Genomic DNA, 8,086 nt, shown 5'->3' with positions numbered 1-8,086 from the left:
ATAGTTCATGTATTCTAAGTGCCCTTCCCTTTTCCTCTGTTTCAACTTGAATTATTTTCTACATTTGTACATTTATTCATTAAACCAGTAATATCAACCTGTGGGATTATACACATTTGTTAAATCTACTGTTTTGTTTAAAACAGCTCACAGACTACTGAGATACATGTAAACATTAGAAATTGTTACTACATTAAAAGAAATATTTTTGGATTTTGAAATGTTGAATTTTCCTAAAATTTTCAAAAAAAGCATCATAGAATATTTGAGGTTAATTTTTGATATCATATAATTTTATTCCTTATTATAGCCTATTAGTAAATAAAGGTTTTCATCTGTCTGTTCTTGCTGAGTAGGCAACATGTCACACACAAGAAAAGCAATCCAGTCTGGGAGTGAAGCTCATCCATTTTCTCCTTCTTCTTCTTCTTCTTCTTATTCCTTTTTTAAGATTTATTTATTTTTATTACAAAGTTAGATATACAGAGAGGAGGAGAGACAGAGAAGATCTTCCCTCCGATGATTCACTCCCCAAGTGACCACAACGGCCGGTGCTGTGCCTATCCGAAGCCGGGAACCAGGAATCTCCTCCAGGTCTCCCACACAGGTGCAGGGTCCCAAGGCTTTGGGCCATCCTTAACTGCCTTCCCAGGCCACCAGCAGGGAGCTGGATGGGAAGTGGGGCAGTCGGGATACGAACCGGGGCCCATATGGGATCCCAGCATTTGAAAGTGGAGTATTCACCAGTCGAGTCAATGTGCCAGCCCCAAGTCTTTATTTTCATTTTAACATTGTCTACATATTTGAGAGGTATGCGTGTTGATGTGGGCCTCTGAATAGGGTGGGGATTGTCAAGCACCAACAGATTCATCCATCTTAATCCTGGCTCACATCTCAGCAAGAGGTAGTAAATGGACCTCAGTCTTGTTCTGTAACAGTCTTATCTAATACACATCTCTGACTTTGCAGTCACGGTATGGAAAAGCACACAAATAAATAAATGGAAAATAAGCTTGGACAGATGGATTAGTTTCATATTCTTTGGTTTTCCTGTGTGACTCAACAAATAAACTCCTGGAAATGTAAAGGTGAAGGTGAACAGCATCACAAATGCATTCACAAATACCTTGATAGAAGCTCTGATATTGAGGTCATGTTATTAAACACCAAAGGACATTCAGACTAAAGACATTTGGGAAGGAAATTGGCTCACCTGATCTCTACAAAAACACAAGTAATTTTATTTTTGCTTTTCATATCACTTGTCTGCATTGTGATATTAGAACTGCTTTATTTGATTTTGGCATTTGTTTTTCTTTCCATAAATTTATTTTGTCAATAAAATCTTTTGATAAGCCTCATATGGCTGTATTTAGAATTATCCTAAGGTGCTTAGTCATTTTTCAAAATTTAACTTTATGAAAAAGCATTGTGAAATATCAGTTCTTCCTTTTCTATAAATGAGACGTGAATACTAGAAAAGTAAAAAGCTACAATCAGATTGTTTTTGTTTATATTTCTTTATGCACATATTTCCCTCAAGAAGAGCCCTGCTTTGTGAATTCTAGTTCTTGGGTTTTTTTTTTTTTTTCTAGTTCTTGGCTTTTTTTTTTTTTTTTAGTATCACACACGTTTATAAAGAATAATGTCTGCCTAGACATTAACAGGAGTCAGAAAGAAGTATTCAAGTGGTTTACCACCTTCCCTATGCTATGGAACCTGGTCAAGGAATAACGAAAAATATGTGGTGAGCAAGAAGGAAAAAAATAATTCTACCTAGCCAACTTCTTAAAAAAAAAAAACGGTCCCTTTTCATCCTGGAGGATCAACCTTCAAGTAACTTGGCTTTTCTCCAGGGGCACTGGGGGCTTCCTCTATTGCTTCTCTTTGCTGATAAAAATTCAAATAAAGCTCTCTTCAGAACTGTAAGTGGGCTGTTCCCACTTGTGCACCACAGTAAAATGAAACATGGCTTGATTTAAAGTAGTGTTTTCAGGTTGAACATTGTTTACCTAGAAAAACAAACAGTTCTAGAAAAATAAGTATCTCATGTGTTTTTTATTTTTCAGTTTTTTTTTTTTGTTGGTGAAAACAAAGCTGTGATGTGATCATGATTAAAAGCCGAAGCATTGCTGAAGAATAAAGAAAAATGAATTAAAAGGAAAAAAAATAAGAGTCATGATAGTATCAGCAACTGTCCATGAAAAATTCTTGATATAATTCATTATGGGATAAAAAGATGCAGAAACTATTCTGACACATACTAAAATTAGTAAGCAAGAACTGGGTGAGGGAAATTCAAGACTGCATATAGACAAGGAAAAATTCAAGGTAGTATGTTTAAGAGCAAATTTAGGATCAAAGCACAAGAACCTTCTTAGGTTGTAGTCTCTGTCAGAATTCTCATTCTACAGCCACACAGGAAGCCTGCCTCACAGAGGAGGGTGCCTGATTGCATTGTCTAAGGCCCTCTGACATCCCACTGTGTTCTAATCTCCCAGTGGGTAGCTGTGGTGGTGTTTATTTTACAACCCAGTAAGGGTTGTTAAAGGTACAGGTATTTGAAATTCAGCCTCCTTTGACATGATACTGTTGTGCTCTAAGTAGAACTCAAACAGCTATTATTGCAAAGCCAGTACTCTTGCGTTTGGAAAAGTGGATTTGATTTGGGGTTAATGAATGACAAATTTGCTCTATGATAATGTATCATTAGATTCATGCTAAGAAGGGAAGTTTCAGAAGACTATTATGAAATTCAACTTGCCTAAGCTATTTCACTCTAATTGAGAAATCTCATTTGAAGCATAACGCCACGCCAGGGAACAATAAACACACAACATGGAACACAGATAAAGGCAATCAGACCTGCTGCCTTGGCCTTGATGGGGGCTGCCCCCTTGGAACTCATGATTAAATTCTAATCTCATATGCAGTGATCAGGCAGAAACCTGACATTCTGATCCCAAGGAGGCTAAGGGATGGGAAAAGCAACAAATCTTTGTAACAGGAGCTGCACTTTATCCCCAATGGAACCTCTAATTAAATAGTCCCCTCAGCAAGCACATAATGGTGCTTCAAATTATTTCTTTTATAAAACCCTGTATATCAAAGACACTATTTCATTTTGTGAAATTTCAGCCATCTTTAGGAAACTCCCTAAGTTTATACCCCAGCATTTTAATCATAGGATTTATATTCAATTATTCAACTCCTAAAGATATTTTTGACATTGTGATTGTCATATCACATTAATTGAGTAGCTTCTCTGGTTTCAAGTAATTTTTATTTCTCAAATCAGTTTTACAAGCAAGGGACCAATTTTCAGTACCACTTCTAGGATTTCCTAAACAACTCAGAGTTGAGGGTATATGGATTTTGGATGAAATGTTCTCTTTGAAAATACAACTCAGTCACGGTGTGTTGATTTCTGTTCTCACTGATCCCTCCATTCATTCCAGTGTGACTGCTGTTCTCCTTTACAAAACACATATCACACATCCACGCTCCTTTAGCTTTTTGCTGAGATTAATCTTATCCACATCCACAACCTACTTCTTGCTAAAGAAATTACACTATTCTTTCATGATTTTCTTACCATCTCCATAGCTCAACTAGTTAACCACTCAGTATTTTTTAAACATTTTTCTTTATAATTTCATAGTGCCCTCATTATCTCTCCCATCTCTGAATAGCTATAGCTATTGCATCTTGATAACAATTTCTAGATTATTCAACAGTAGCTGATACCTATTTATTGGAATATATAAAATCTCTTAGCTTCTTTATCTGAATTCTCGTCTTTGGAGATTTCACTTGTTCCTGTGATTTAAAAATAAGCAAGAAAATTTCTGCTACCACCTGTAGTAAGTAGAGTGTAACACTGCCTTACAGGAGAAGGTTGAACAAACTATAAGTTATATATATATATACACACACACACATATACACACAGATGTGTGTGTGTCTGTGTGTCTGTATGTGTGTGTATGGGGTTCACTATGTTTCAGCAAGGATAAACCTCTTCCTGCAGTACTGGCACCACATAGGAGAACTCATTTGAGTCATGACTGCTCCATTTCTGATCCAATCAACCCAAATTCAGTTATTGTAGCCATTTGGGAAGTGAACAAGTGGGTGGAAGATCTCTCTCTCTCTCTTGTTTCTTCTCTGTATGTGACTCTGCCTTTCAAATTAAAATAAGTAGATTTTAACCAAAAAATAAAACAGCATTCTTGAACGTGAATATTAGAAAATGTCATACAGTGAATCATTACCCTAAATCATAAAAAACAAATGAATTCAGATAGCAGTAGTCAAGATTGGCTTAAACAAGCAACAGGAGCCTTGAAATGATAGTAATAACAATAGCTGCTTTTGCAAATTCTTTGAGGTAAAGTGTTGTCTAACTTAAGGATGAGAACTTTGTTAGCAAATGTGATCATAAAGGGGTCACCATTGTTTTGGAGGTTTATCTCTGAGTAACCCATATGGTTCTAATATGAAGGGGTCACCATTGACTCTGACTTTAGCTGGAGAAAATAGATCAATGAGAAACAACTGGAAAATAAAGTTCTCCATAAAAATGGACTCTTAACAGGATGTCCGTTCATCTGGAGAGAAATGTTTCTCCAGCTCCAACTCTCTTAATTTCTCACCTAAGTATTTCTGGAAAACACCAAATATTTATTAAGCTACAGTTCAGGAGCACTGAGCTGACATTTGTCTGTAAGTTTATGGAATCTCTACACTTAACAATCTCTCATAACAACATTCACAGGGCTCCAGAAAATAATAGTGAGTTAAAGGTGCTAGTGTTACAGATCCCAATCATTCTCTTGAAAATAGATTCCAGGACTCTTTACTTCTAATCCAACTCCCTATTTGTGGCTTGGGAAAGCAGCAGAAATTGGCTCAAGTCCTTGGGCCCCTGCACTCACATGGGAGACCCTGACGCTGCTCATGGATCCTGGCTTTGGATCAGCTCAGCTCCAGACATTACAGCCCTTTGGGGAGTGAATCAACAGGTAGCAGAGAGCTCTGTCTCCTCTCTCTATCTCCCTCGAAAATCCGCCTTTCCAATAAAAACAAATAAATCTTTAAGAAATAAAAAATATTGAAATTAATGACAGCAAAAAATGCATTGAGTGTTATATATAGTGAACTGAAATTAATGGCAGGAACATCATTGAGATGAGCGGAAGAATTTGGAAATAGTCTGTCATTTCTCTATTTTAAGCTTTATTTATTTTTATTGGAAACGCATATTTACAGAGAGAATGGAAGACAAAGAGAAAGATCTTCCATCTGCTGGTTCACTCCCCAAATGATTTCAACAGCCAGAGCTGAGCCAATCCAAAGACGGGAGCCAGAAGCTTCTTCTGGGTCTCTTGTGGTTTCAAGGCCATAAGGGCCAGGCCATCTTCTGGTGCTCTTCTACACCACAAACAGGAAGTTGGATGGGAAGTGGAGCCGCCTGGACACAAACCGGAGCCCATATGGGATGCTGAGCTTGAAGATGGAGAGTTATCCAATTAAGCAAAAGCACTGGCCCTTGTTAATTTTCATGTACATGATTGAGATGGGTTTATGTTTAAAAATGTATGTCACAAATTCTATAGAAATGTCTAGAAAATGTGCAGTGCTAATATAAGAGACATGAGAAAATGCAATCATAGAAAATGATTAAAATCAGAAAACTTACTAATAAGGTGATATAAAAGATTACAAATGGGTCCCAGCACAGTGGCCTAGCGGCTAAAGTCCTCACCTTGAATGCTCCGGGATCCCATATGGGTATCGGTTCTAATCCCAGCAGCTCCACTTCCCATCCAGCTCACTGCTTGTGGCCTGGGAAAGCAGTCGAGGACGGCCCAAAGCTTTGGGACCCTGCACCTGCGTGGGATACCTGGAAGAGGTTCCTGGTTCCAGGCTTCAGATAGGCACAGAACCGGCCATTGTGGTCACTTGGGGAGTGAATCATCAGATGGAAGATCTTCTCTCTGTCTCTCCTCCTCTCTGTATATCTGACTTTGTAATAAAAATAAAAAATAAATCTTTAAAAAAAGTTACAAATGGTTGCAAACTGAAAACAGTTACAAGCATGTAAATTTTAATTCAACCAGCTCAATCACCACTTTGATTATACGAGTGATCAAATGCAATCAATTACACTAAAGAATTTCAGTGTGGATTTAAAAATAATGGCATTCAACTCTATTCAAATCCATATTCTACAAGTAGTTCCTTTGAAATGCAAAAATAAAAGGATAATAAAAAATACTCAGCACTCGCATGCATCAAAATAAAGCACAGACAGCTATATTAACTTCTGCTAGAGACATTTGAAAATAGCAGCTTCTTGAAACATCTTTTAATACGAAGATAAACTACTCATTTCTCTTAGTTTTTCATCCTTTGCATCAACATGCAACAAAGCCAGAGATGGGTTGCCGGATCCTTGGTCATTTCCTAATTATGTGGTCTTAGGCACATCCTAGTTCCTCATCTGTAAAACAGGGCTAATAATGGCATTTCTAATGTCATTTCCTTCCATTTACCTTCATTCTTCTTTTATTGATAATGCAGTTGAAATGTTTAGATTTTGGCATCAATGTGTTTCAACTAAACTTTCAACAATAAACAATTTTGAATACTCCCTACCTAAAATAAGACCATTCCACTTTTCCACTTTTTACCTTTATTCCAGCTTATTCACGATTGACTAAACTATGTTATTTTTTCAAATATCATGAGACTGCCTTTATATTTTAAAATCCAAATTACCCAAGTCATTTTATCTTCATCTATACTTAGACTATCATGGTATTGCAATTTCATTGCTTTGTGAAAAATCAAAACAAACTTAGCAACTTGGAACAGCAAACATTCATTATCTCAAAATATCCTTGAGTCAGGAGCCAAAGCTTGGCTCCTCACCTGAGTCTCACACAATACAGAATACTGGCTGGCTGACTTTTTTGTTTTGTTTGTTTTTAAGTTTTAAAAAAAAGAATTGCAGAGAGAAGGAGTCAGAAAGCAAGATCCTCTATCTACTAGCTTACTTCCCAAATGGTTGCAATGGCCAGAGCTGAGTTAATCCAAAGACAGGAGCCAGGAACTTCCTCAGCTCTCCCATGCAAGTGCAGGGGTCCAAGGACTTGAGCCATTCTCCAGTACCTTCCAAGGCCATAAGCAGGGAGCTGGATGGGAAGTGGAGCAGCCAGGACATGAACCGGAGCCTACATGGGATGATGATGCTGAGGTGCAGAGTGTCTATTACTCCATGGCGCTGGCCCCTTAGCTGAGCTGTGTCTGTAAGTGGTAGGTACTCTTTCTGGAGGTTAACACTATTATTCAGATACTGATAGGCAGATAATAGCATGACTATGCTTTTCATTTCATACTACTTAAAGAACATCTCTCTGAAACTTCACATTCTTTATAGGACCCTTGATTGAGTCATCCCCTCACAATAACTTTGCCAATTTGGCTACAAGTCAACTGGTAAACAGTCTACTTAACAAGATATATCCATTCATAATTAATAATTCTATTAACACACAAGGGGAAAGGATTATGTAAAGCATATGAACTGAGTGATGAAAATATGCTTTATAGACATAAATCTGTTTCTTTCCCTAATTTATTTGATTAATTTGTCTAATACATTTATCAACCGGTACTTGTTTTAAGAAAGATCCCAAGAGATCTAAAAGATCCTTGAGTTTTTTCTTGTTTGAGGATGTCTATAAGTGTTCCTTTTACTATAAATTGATAACTTGATAAAGTTCTTAGATAATATTTGTTTTCACTCACACATTTTTAAGTATTTTGCAGATGGCACTGTGGTGATAAATCTATATTTATCACATTTTCTTCTTCCCACCATCGTAGGAGAAAATTGTTCCTCATGGTTGGGAGTCTATAGGCATCTTTTTTTAAGCACATTTTATCTAGAATATATTTTAATATCTCTGGATTTGGGCACCATTGCCTGCTTTTATATTCCAATGGTAATGCCTTTCTAATGACCAGATCTTCTCCTCACAGTTTAGTATGGGTAGCAATTATTTCACTAATAGATCAT

This window comes from Ochotona princeps, chromosome 1 (genome assembly GCF_030435755.1).
Source record: "Ochotona princeps isolate mOchPri1 chromosome 1, mOchPri1.hap1, whole genome shotgun sequence".
Taxonomy (NCBI): Eukaryota; Metazoa; Chordata; class Mammalia; order Lagomorpha; family Ochotonidae; genus Ochotona; species Ochotona princeps.
Note: the sequence above shows the minus strand (reverse complement) of the source record.